The sequence below is a fragment of the Nomascus leucogenys genome, chromosome 4 (genome assembly GCF_006542625.1).
Source record: "Nomascus leucogenys isolate Asia chromosome 4, Asia_NLE_v1, whole genome shotgun sequence".
Lineage (NCBI taxonomy): Eukaryota > Metazoa > Chordata > Mammalia > Primates > Hylobatidae > Nomascus > Nomascus leucogenys.
Window position 1 is genome coordinate 86037834 of NC_044384.1, and position 12645 is coordinate 86050478.

At 47.3% G+C, this 12645-nt stretch overlaps 1 pseudogene; it reads left to right on the top strand.

The window, feature by feature from the left end:
- The first annotated feature begins 1102 nt into the window (after positions 1-1102).
- LOC115834776 lies at positions 1103-2760 on the top strand (annotated as a pseudogene).
- Positions 2761-12645: the final 9885 nt, after the last annotated feature.

Here is a 12645-nt window from a genome sequence, read left to right on the forward strand (position 1 = left end):
CTGTGGCACAAACATAGTTCATGCAGCCTCGATCTCCCAGGCTCAAGCAATCCTCCCACCTCAGTCCCCCAAGTCGCTGGGACTATAGGCACATGCCACCATGCCTGGCTAAATTTTGTGCTTTTTTGTAGAGACAGTTTTGCCATGTTGCCCAGGCTGGTCTCAAGCTCCTGGGCTCAAGTGATCCTCCTGCCTCAGCCTCCCAAAATACTGGGATTACAGGCATGAGCCACCACACCCGCCAGTGTCTTTCTTTCTTTTCTCTTTCTTTCTTTCTTTCTTTCTTTCTTTCTTTCTTTCTTTCTTTCTTTCTTTCTTTCTTTCTTTCTTTCTTTCTTTCTTTCTCTTTCTTTCTTTCTTTCTTTCTTTCTTCTTTCTTTCTTCTTTCTTTCTTTCTTTCTCTTTCTTTCTTTCTCTTTCTTGCTTTCTTTCTTTTCTTTCTTCTTTCTTGCTTTCTTGCTTTCTTTCTTGCTTTTTTTCTTTCTTTCTTATTATTTTTTAAGACGGAGTCTTTCTCTGTTGCCAGGCTGGAGTGCAGTGGCATGGTCTCGGGTCACTGCAACCTCTGCCTCCTGGGTTCAAGCGATTCTCCTGCCTTAGCCCCCCGAGTACATGCGCACGCCACCACGCCCAGCTAATTTTTGTATTTTTAGTAGAGATGGGGTTTCACCATGATGGTCTTGATCTCTTGACCTTGTGATCTGCCTGCCTTGGCCTCCCAAAGTGTTGGGATTACAGGCATGAGCCACTGTGCCTGGCCTATTTATTTATTTAATTTTTTTTTTTTTTGAAATGGAGTCTCATTCTGTCACCCAGGCTGGAGTGCAATGGTGTGATCTCAGCTCACTGCAACCTCTGCCTCCCAGGTTCAAGCAATTCTCCTGCCTCAGCCTCCTGAGTAGCTGGGATTACAGGTGCCCGCCACCACGCCAAGATAATTTTTTGTATTTTTAGTAGAGATGGGGTTTCACCATATTGGCCAGGCTGGTCTCAAACTCCTGATCTCGTGATCCACCCGCCTCAGCCTCCCAAAGTGCTGGGATTACAGGCATGAGCCGCCACGCCCGGCCTATCTTTATTTTTATTTCATAGTTGAGAAAACCAAGGCTCAGAGAGGTGAAGAGACTTGCCCAAGATCACAACTAGGGAGAGTTGTCTGTCTGTGTGTCAGGAGAGGCAGAACCTAGCTCTCAGCCCTGCCTCTCTGGACGTTGCAGAGGGGATCGCAAGGTTGATGGGAGCTGTGGGGACATAGTAGGCAGGACTTTGTGACAGGTTGAATGTGGGCAATGGCAGGGGTGGGGTATGAACTACTTGCAGGCAGTTCTGGGTCCCTAACTCTCCATGTCGCCAATCCAAGGTCAAAGGCAGCCCAGCCTGGGTGTGGGGCAGAAGCAGGGATGTTGGCGGTGTGAAGCTCAGGAGTATACATCAGAGAAAGCCAAAAGCCAGCTGGAATAGTTCCTGAATACAGTTTTAATCTTGTTTGCAATTATTTCTAAGGGGAGAAATAATCTGGATCAGAATTAAGATGCTCTGGTTTCAAGGAAATAGCATGCAACTTGCCAGATCCTCCCTTGGACTCTTCTTGATAAACTGCTCCGCCTCTAAGACAACTCTTCCTGTGCTGACTTTATTCACAAAGGACCCATGCCCCCTTTATGGTGAAGTCAAGGAAGTACTCAAGCCTTATAAAAACAGGTTTAATTTATAGGAAGTGAATGTCACACTTCCAGAAAATTCTGCCTGGTATGAAAGGTATAAATTTGACATTCCTGTCTTTCACTTGTATGGCCAGTTTCTGATGATGCATCAAGAAAACACCTCAAAACTTGAAAAACAGCTCCTGAAATTTGAGCAGCAAAGTCCCGGAGGCTAATGCCCTCATGATTTTCCACCCTCTCTTCCTATACGGCATCTTCCTAAGGAAATGACCATGTCCTGATACTCCTTTTGTCACCTATACAGAGCCCTAAGGATATTCTGAACTCAGTGGTGCCAAATAAATGTTGACATTCCTCTTTTGGTTGATGGGGGAAAAAAAAGGGAGCCCAGACTCCTCGCTGTCCTCTGCCTTCCCCCTTCTCTGTCTGCTCTTCCCTGCTCCTCCTGGGGGCTCCCCAGGTACCAAACAAGAGGCTGACGTTGCTCGTGTATGATAGCTACAAATCTCCAGCTCGTTATCCTTACTTGTTCGTTTGGTTACTGGAGGGATTATTTCAGTGAAGTCTATCTCCTCCTTCTTGCTGCCAGAGTGTGAAGCCTCAGATGTCACTCCTCAGGGGGTACAGCCTTGGGTACCCACAGTCACCATGGGTTAACAAAGGTTTTGGCAGGACTCTCTGACTGACTCATTCCCTGACACACCCAGCTGTTAGGCTCCAGTAATTGCCAGCTGAGTTGTCTATTACTGTATTTTCAACAAAGCTCTGGGGTATAAACTCCTCCACAAATGGATCCAATCAAACCTGGTGACGCCTTTGAAGAAACAGTCCTGGAGGTCAGTGTCTGAGATTTGTTCTGACTCCAGCAGGATTCTCCAGTTTCCCTTTCCCCAGTTTCTCTCCAGCAAACTAGCCAGCCTGCAATTTAACCTGTATCTCCAAAGTCCATCAATCTCCCCTCTATTGCTTTTCCCCATAACCTCCAGTATTTTGAGAGTGCTCTTGGGCTTGAACTTAAACTTCTCTACAATCTGTTACAAATGTTCCTTTAGGGAAAGATCTGGAGCTCTCTCTCTTACAACCTACTTTTTTTTTTTCTTTTTTTTTTTTTTGAGACGGAGTCTCGCTCTGTCACCCAGGCTGGAGTGCAGTGGCGTGATCTCGGCTCACTGCAAGCTCCGCCTCCCGGGTTCACGCCATTCTCCTGCCTCAGCCTCTCCGAGTAGCTGGGACTACAGGCGCCCGCCACCACGCCCGGATAATTTTTTTGTATTTTTAGTAGAGACGGGGTTTCACCGTGGTCTCGATCTCCTGACCTCGTGATCCGCTTTTTTTTTTTTTTCAATACATGATCTTGCTCTGTCACCCAGGAGGCTGGAGTGCAGTGGCACAATCTTGGCAACTACAACCTCCGCTTCCTGGGTTCAAGTGATTCTCCTGCCTCGTAGCTTGTGTTACAGGCATGCACTGCTAATTTTTGTACTTTTAGTAGAGACGGGGTTTCACCATGTTGGCCAGGCCGGTCTTGAACTCCTGACCTCAAGTGATCCAACCACCTCAGCCTCCCAAAGTGCTGGGATTACAGGCGTGAGCCACCATGCCCCAGCCTTACTACCCACTTCTGTTCCCAAGAGAAATCTCTGAGCCAGGGCTCTGGTGCTGGCAGGAACAATAGCGTGCCACTCTCTGAGTGACACCCCCACTTTAGGAGCTGAGTGCTTGGAGGAGGGCAAGTGCAGCAGCCCCAGGTCTCCTCAGCTCCCCTCCTCCACCCTCTGAATGGAACCCCCATTCCACAAGTGAAGTAAGAGTGAGTTGTGCCCCAGTGTTCTCAGCAGTGCCATGCCCAATGTTGGGTATTCATCTTACCAGTGGGGGCTGGGTGGAAGAAAGGCACCTCCACATCTCAGATACACTCACCCAGAACTCAGCCTCAATAACAGGTAGCTGGGGCAGGATGAAAAATGCTGATGTCCAGTCCCTCCTGAAAAGATAGCCCCCTGACCTGGAGCAGGGGAGGGAGGGAGGCTTGTATTTTCGGTTTTTTGTTTTTGTGAGACAGGCTCTCACTTTGTTGCTCAGGCTTAAGTGGAGTGGTGCAATCATGGCTCACTGCAGCCTCGACCTCCCTGGCTCAAGTGATCCTCCTGCCTCAGCTTTCCAAGTAACTGGGACTATAGGCACGCACCACCATGCCCAACTATTTGTATTTTTTGTAGACACAGGGTTTCGCCATGTTGCCCTGGCTGGAATTCTTTCCCATTCTGAGGTAGATTAGACAGGGTGGTAATAGCCTCCCTTAAAGGACAATAAAACTTGCTAAATAGATGGAGAAAACAAACCACCCAACAATGCACAAACTGCATCCTGGGCTCATGGTTAGAACATCCTGCATCAATGAGGTAGAAAAGCAGAAGTGGGGCCGGGCACGATGGCTCACGTCTGTAATCCCAGCACTTTGGGAGGCTGAGGCGGGCAGATCACGAGGTCAGGAGATCAAGACCATCCTGGCTAACATGGTGAAATCCCATCTCTACTAAAAAAAAAAAAAAAATCAGCCAGGCGTGGTGGCTGGCGCCTGTAGTCCCAGCTACTTGGGAGGCTGAGGCAGGAGAATGGCATGAACCTGGGAGGCGGAGCGTGCCGTGAGCCGAGATCACGCCACTGCACTCCAGCCTGGGTGACAGAGCGAGACTCTGTCTCAAAAAAAAAAAAAAAAAAAAAAGAAAGTAAAGAAAAGCAGAAGGGGGCCAGGCATGGTGTCTCATGCCTGTAATCCCAGCACTTTGGGAGGCCGAGGCAGGTGGATCACCTTAGGTCAGGAGTTCGAGACCAGCCTGACCAATATGGTGAAACCTCGTCTCTACTAAAAATACAAAAATTAGCCAGGTGTGGAACCCGGGAGACAGAGGTTGCAGTGAGCCAAGATCACACCACTGCACTCCAGCCTGGGTGACAGAGTGAGACTCCATCACAAAAAAAAAAAAAAAAAAAAAAAATAGAAGGGAAAATCCCCAAATTCATGTAAGGGCAGAAACCCTTGTTTAGTGTCCTTGGGCTGACCTATGCTCATTATAATAGTAAAAAACACACTCCTGGGTGGAGATTTAAGATGCTAATGAGATATGCCATGTATGTACCAGCATGCACAATAATAGCACATGTGCATGCAGGGGACCACATAGAACATGAATAATCATGAATAATGATTCCTCCCTTTATGAATAATCATGTAGGACTCTTATAAAGAAAGTCTCCCCAGTGTCAGTCGGTGCTGTCTCACCTTTGAGCAGCCAGTTCTGATCAGCTGTCAGAGTGTTCTTTCTCTTTATTATTTATTTATTTATTTTAAGATGAACTCTCACTCTGTCACCTAGGCTGGAGTGCACTGGCGCAATCTCGGCTCACTGCAACCTCCACCTCCTGGGTTCAAGCAATTATCCTGCCTCAGCCTCCTGAGTAGCTGGGATTACAGGTGTGCCCCACCGCATCCGGCTAATTTTTGTATTTTTAGTAGAGACGGGGTTTCACCATGTTGGTCAGGCTGGTCTCGAACTCCTGACCTCGTGATCCACCCACCTTGGCCTCCCAAAGTGCTGGGATTACAGGCGTGAGCCGCTGTGCCCGACCCAGAGTGTACTTTTGCTTTGCAATAAACTCTCTTGCTTACTCCTACTTTGGACTCGCTCTCAAATTCTTTTGTATCGTGAAGTCAAAAACCTGAACCGGTCCACAGGCAACAACTCCTCTCATCAAGGTTGGGGTCTAAGTTCCTCCTCTTGAATCTGGTGGGCATGTTATTGTTCTGATTGATAGAATAAAGCAGAAGTGACACTGTGTGACATTGTAGCTTTTTTTTTTTTTTTGAGACAGGGTCTCACTCTTCCATCTAGGCTGATGCGATCATAGCTCACTGTACCCTCTACCTTCCAGGCTCAAGCAGTCCTCTTGCCTCAGCCTCCAGTGTAGCTGGGATTACAGGTATGCGCAACCACATCTGGCTAATATTTTAATTTTTCATAGAGATAAGGCACGTTAGGCCAATCTCAGATTGCTATAAAGAAATACCTGATGGCCGGGCGTGGTGGCTCATGCCTATAATCCCAGCACTTTGGGAGGCCAAGATGGGCAGATCACATGAGGTCAGGAGTTCAAGACTGGCTTGGCCAACATGGTGAAATCCCATCTCTACTAAAAATACAAAAATTAGCTGGGCGTGGTGGCAGACACCTGTAAATCCCAGCTACTTGGAAGGCTGAGGCAGGAGAATGGCTTGAACTGGGAGGTGGAGGCTGCAGTGAGCCGAGATCACACCACTGCACTCCAGCCTGAGCAACAGCGACAGAGAGACTCTGTCTCAAAAAAAAAAAGAAAAGAAAAGAAAGAAAGAAATACCTGAGCCTAGGTAATTTATAAAGGAAAGAGGTTTAATTGGCTCACAGTTCTGCCAACTATACCAGAAGCATGATGCCGGTATCTGCTCAGCTTCTGGGTAGACCTCAGGAAATTTACAATCATGGTGGAAGGTGAAGGGGGAGCAGACATGTCACATGGCCAGCGGGAGCAAGAGATAGTGAAGTGCCACACACTTAACCCCAGATCTCATGAGAATTCATTCACTATCACAAGCACAGCACCAAAGGAATGGTGCTAAACCATTCATGAGGAACTGCCCCACCAATCATCTCGCACCAGGCCCCATCTCCAACATTGGGGATTACATTTCAACATGAAATTTGAACAGGACATATATCCAAACTATATCATGAGGTCTCACTATTGTTGCTCAAGCTGGTCTTAAACTCCTGGACTCAAGCAATCCTCCCACCTCGACCTCCCAAAGTTGCTGGGATTACAAGCATGAGCCATTGCTCAGCCTCATTGTGGCTTTTGTCTTAGACTCTTGGGTCACTTGTTTGGGAGAATCCAGCTGCCGTGTTGTAAGAACATTTAAGCTGTCCTCCAGAGAGATCCACATGGAGAAGAACCCAGGCTTCCTGCCAACATCCAGCACTCACTTTCCAGGCATATGAGTGAGCCTCTGGGAAGTAGCTCACCCTGCCCTCAAGCTTTCTTAAGACTAAAGTCCCACTGACTTCTTAACTGCAACCCCATGAGAGACTTGAGCCAGAACCCAGGTCCCAGCATAGGAAAACAGTGGATTTCATGGGAAATATGACACCATCTGGAAGTGAAACTCTTGTGGTGACTGATGTTTGACCCCCACATACCAAGGTGCTCTGCAGTAAGCTCTTTAAACAACACCTTGTAGCATAGAAAGCCCCTCATAAAGATGCTTATCTAAACCCCCCCAGAGGTCATGGATCTTGGCAAAAAGAAGTCTGAAGATGTGACCGGCTGCACATGTTTTACCCTAAAAGAGAAAGGATATCTTCTGGAGTGTGGGTGCAGGGATCCATTATCTTGCAGCCGCCTAAGACATCACTTCTGTTTCTAAGTCATTAAATGTTTCTTTCTGAGAAACTGGATTTGTCAGTCTCTTTCTTCAGCCTCTCAGCTTTCTTGGACTTTGGGGGTAGGTTTGCGTGGAACTGCTCATAACACTCAACTAAACTGCTTTCAAGTTCCTGATTCTTAGAAACTGTGTGAGATTAAACACTTATTCTTTTAAGCTGCTTAGATTGGGATAATTTGCTACTCAGCAATAACTAAGACAGATTTGGTGCCAGCTGGGCACAGTGGCTCACACCTGTAATCCTAGCCCTTTGGAAGGCTGAGGCAGGAGAATTACTTGAGCCCAGGAGTTCAAGACCAGCCTGAGCAACATAGTGAAACTCTGCCTCTACAAAAAATTAAAATAAAAATTAGCCAGGCACAGTGGCATGCACCAGTGGTCCCAGCTAATCAGGAGGCTGAGGTAGGATGATTGCTTGAGCCCAAGAGTTTGAGGCTGCAGCGAACCATGACCATGCCACTGCACTCCAGCCTGGGCGACAGAGCGAGACCCTGCCTCAAAAAACAAAATGGCAGCTTGCTTTTTTAAAGCCAGCAAGGAGTGAGAGAGACCCCTGCAAGACAGATGCTACAAACTTATATAACATAATAACATCATTATGTGCATGTAATCAGGCACAACCCATCACCTTTGCCATATACTATTGGTTAGAAGAAAGTCATAGGTCCTGCCCACCCACATTCAAGGGAAGGGGATGACATAAAGGTGTGAATACCAGGAGTCAGGGATCATGAGACTACTTTAAGAAGACTGATGCCCTTAGAGAAGGCTGACAGTGAAAGCTGAAAGGAAAGTGGGAAAATATTATTGGATCTCAAGGGAAGGAAATCCTTGTTATGTAGCGGCAGGTAATTTAGCAACATTGTCATCTGTCATAATGTGTAGATTGGTATGGTAGCTCCTACCTGCATCCTCAACAACTCAGGAGGCTGAGGCTGGAGGACCACCAGGAGTTTCAGAATGGCCTGGGCAACATAGCCAGACTCCATCTCTAAAAAAATGTTTTTAAATAGAAATAAACTAAGCTGGGCATGGTAGCATGTGCCTGTAGTCCCAGATATTGCAGAGGCTGAAGCGGGAGGATTGCTTGAGCTCAGCAGCTCAAGGCTCCAAGTAATGCACCACTGCACTTCAGCCTGGGCAACAGAACAAGACCCTGACAAAAAGTAAGGAAAGAAAAGGAAGGAAGGGGAAGGGAAGGTGGGGGAAGGGGAGGGGGAGGGGAAGAGGAAGGGGGGAGGGGAAGAGGAAGGGGGAAGGGGAGGGGGAGGGAGAGGGAAGGGAAGAGGAGGGGAAGGGAAGGGGGAGGGGAAGGGAAGAGGGAGGGGGAGGAGGAGTGGGAGGGGAAGGGGAAGGGGGAGGGGGAGGGGGAGGAGGAGTGAGAGGGGAAGGGGAAGGGAAGGGGGAGGGGGAGGAGGAGTGGGAGGGGAAGGGAAGGGAAGGTAAGAAAGAAGAAAAAGGTAGATGTGCCTAATGAAATATGTGATCTAGCTAAGGAGATTTCCAGGCAAAATGTTACAGGTAGTACCTTATTTCTTCTTCCTGCTTAGAGTAAAACATGAGAGGTGAGAGGCAAGACATAAACTGACAGGAGCTCTGTTAAACCAAAAAGAGTTAGAATTTGATGATTTTGAAAATTCCCAGCCTCAGCCAGGTGCAATGGCTCATGCCTGTAATCCCAGCACTTTGGGAGGCTGTGCAGGTGGATCACCTGAGGTCAGGGCTTCAAGACCAGCCTGACCAACAAGGTGAAACCCTATCTCTACTAAAAATAGAAAATTAGCCAGGAGTGGTGATGCATGCCTATAATCTCAGCTATTTGGGAGGCTGAGGCAGGAGAATCACTTGAACCCAGGAGGTGGAGGTTGCAGTGAGCTGACATCACACCATTATACTCCAGCCTGGGCAACAAGAGTGAAACTTCATCTCAAAACAAACAAACAAACAAACAAACAAACAACAACAAAAAAAACAAGAAGAAGAAAATTCCCAACCTCTCCAGCCAAAAACAATGCTAAAATTAAGAAATGGCTTCTGGAAAAAGATCACATCAGAAAAACATGGTATAAAGTTGAAGCCAAGAGGCCAAGAGTATGCCTGTAAATTCCCTAAGACTTCAGGTGTAAGGCAATAGAACCATTCAAACAATAAGGGCTTCTAGAAACATTAAAGGATTTGTCTATCAGCATGAGCCCAAGGTAGGGGGGCTTATCTCAAAGAGATTTGTGGGCATAGTCTAATGAAGTGAATAAGGTCCACAGAAATCTACAAAGTTTTTAAGAGAATTGTATTGGCAGAAACACTGCCAACTTGGACTGTAAAGGACAGAGACAACAGAAATGGAAAAGAGGCATTTGAACCCCCAAACTTCTATAGACAGGATGCAGGCCAAGAAAATTACTCAGCTGCAAACACAGGCTACCTTTTATGGAAAATGAAAGATGACTCAGGAAGTAGAATTAAGAGCCCAAGAGCCATGGATTATTATTCTCCGGCCTTGCTTCAAGGGCTTTCCTCTAAAGCTAGAGACTGAGAACTGAAGCCCAAGTTGCCTCTGCTCTGGATCCCCAAACCCATGTGAGGGATCTGTCTTTTCCCAAACCTACCCTCCCAGTCTGGCATGGCCTCAAGGGCAGAACCTAGAATCTTAGCTCTTCCTTCTCCTCTCCAAATCTCACAGCCCAGAATTTGCCACTGTTTTTTTTTTTTTTTCTTTTCTTTTTAATTTTTTTTTTAGAGACAGGATTTTACTCTGTTGCCCAGGCTGGAGTGTAGTGATGTGATCATAGCTCACTGCAGTCTCGATCTCCTGGGCTCAAATGATTCTCCTGACTCAACCTCTTGCATAGCTGGGACTACAGGCAGGCACCACCATGCCCAGATAATTTTTTTTAATTTTGTAGAGACAGGGTCTCACTATGTTGCCCAGCTGGTCTCAAACTCCTAGCCTCAAGCGATTCTCCTGCCTTGGCCTCCCAAAGCATTGGGGTGAGCCACTACACCCAGCCCTGTTTTGTTTTTTCCACGTTTTCTCAACTAGATATACAACTACTTTTCCAAACTATTCCAAGCCTCTCACCTTCAGGCATTTGAACCCAAGAATTAAAGAAATAAAGTTTTGGCCGGGCACAGTGGCTCACACCTGTAATCTCAGCACTTTGGGAGGCAGAGGCGGGCGGATCACAAGGTCAGGAGATAGAGACCATCCTGGCTAACACAGTGAAACCCTGTCTCTACTAAAAATACAAAAAATTAGCTGGGTGTGGTGGCGGGTGCCTGTAGTCCCAGCTACTCGGGAGGCTGAGGCAGAAGAATGGCGTGAACCTGGGAGGCAGAGCTTGCAGTGAGCCGAGACTGCGCCACTGCACTCCAGCCTGGGCGATAGAGCAAGACTCCGTCTCAAAAAAAAAAAAGGGATCTAGAACTAGAAATACCATTTGACCCAGCCACCCCTTTACTGAGTATATACCCAAAGGATTATAAATCATGCTGCTATAAAGACACAGGTACACATATGTTTATTGTGGCAATATTCACAATAGCAAAGACTTGGAACCAACCCAAATGTCCAACAATGATAGACTGGATTAAGAAAATGTGGCACATATACACCATGGAATACTATGCAGCCATAAAAAATGATGAGTTCATGTCCTTTGTAGGGACATGGATGAAGCTGGAAACCATCATTCTCAGTAAACTATTGCAAGGACAAAAAACCAAACACCGCATGTTCTCACTCATAGGTGAGAATTGAACAATGAGAACACATGGACACAGGAAGGGGAACATCACACACTGGGGACTGTTGTGGGGTGAGGAGGGGGGAGGGATAGCATTAGGAGATATACCTAATGCTAAATGACGAGTTAATGGGTGCAGCACACCAACATGGCACATGTATACATATGTAACAAACCTGCACGTTGTGCACATGTGCCCTAAAACTTAAAGTATAATAATAATAAAATTTAAAAAAAGAAATAAAGTTTCTATTTTATTCCTTTCTTTGTCCCTTTCTTTGAACCAACAGGGACAAGATCTAGATTGAAGAGAGAAAAGGGAGGGTTGACAAAGGAATTTCAAAGCAATACTGCAAAATCCTATTCACTACACGTAGGTATCATTATTATTCCCATTTTACACATAAGGAAACTGAAGCTTAGAGAGATTAAGAAGCTGGAGTTCTTGGAGCAGAGCTCTGGATTTAGAGCCAGAAGCCAAGGTTGGAACTTAGGCATCTGCTACTGGTGTCCTAACTCTCCCTTTCTCTCCCTTACTTGGGCAATCCTGGTATCGGGCCCACCTCAGGCTCCCTGAGGTCTGATGGTCTGGCTGTGCCACCACGCAGCTCCAATCCCAGTACTGCCCCAGGAGAAATCCCTGCCTCCTCCTCCAGTGAGTCTTGGTGATCCCTCTCAGACCTTCCTCCCTGCAGTCCAGTGTCAGGTGGAAGCACTGGGGCTCCTGTGAAGCATCAGCTCTGCATCAGCCTGGCTTGTGACCTGGGGCAAGTTTCTTCTTCTGCCTGAGCCTCAGCTTCCTGGTGTGTAAACTGGGGATTATAACAGGGATTCAGTATATATTCACTGAGGACCTGCTCTGGCAGGCAATGCATTAAAAGCTGGGGGTTGGACGGGCGCAGTGGCTCACATCTGTAATCCCAGCACTTTGGGAGGCCAAGGTGGGCGGATCACAAGGTCAGGAGTTCGAGACCAGCCTGGCCAACATAGTGAAACCCTGTCTCTACTAAAAATACAAAAATTAGCCAGGTGTTCTGTCATGCGCCTGTAATCCCAGCTACTCAGGAGGCTGAGGCAGGAGAATCACTTGAACCCGGGAGGCGGAGGTTGCAGTGAGCCGAGATCATGACACTGTACTCCAGCCTGGGTAACAGAGTGAGACTCTGTCTCAAAATAAAATAAAATAAAATAAATAAAAGCTGGGGGTACACAAGGGAGTGAGGCTGTCCCAGGGTCCCCGTGCACACCCAGCACAATGGAGGCCTCTGGAGGCATCAGTGAGGGCAGCTATCCTGTGTCACAGGGTTTGTGTGACCTGCAGCCAGCAGCGCAGCGGTCTGGTGGTGGCCTGCTTGGTGGGAGTCTCTCAGGGAGATTCTCTGTGACTAACGAGTGTCTTTTCCCCTAAAGGATGTGCCGTCGGCTGCTTTCTTGTTTCATCTAGCCGCTGGGCCCCAGAACAGTTGGCAAAGCAATTGGTATCTTTGGCTATTTTTAAGTGGAGGAATTAGCGGGGTGGATGTAGTAGGGCCCCAGGGGAGTCTGGTAGATGGGGAGCTTCAGGTGCAACAAGTTTGTGGGGTGGGAGTGGCAGCGGCTCCCTCTCAGAATGTTTAGGCAAACTAAACATGCATCCTTCATGATGGAAGTTAAAAGCCACCTCCTCTGTGCAGTCTTCCTTGATTTTCTCATTAAACACCCCCACCGCCACCCACAAGACCAAAGACTTGATCTGGAACTATAATTCAGCCTTTAGTTACAG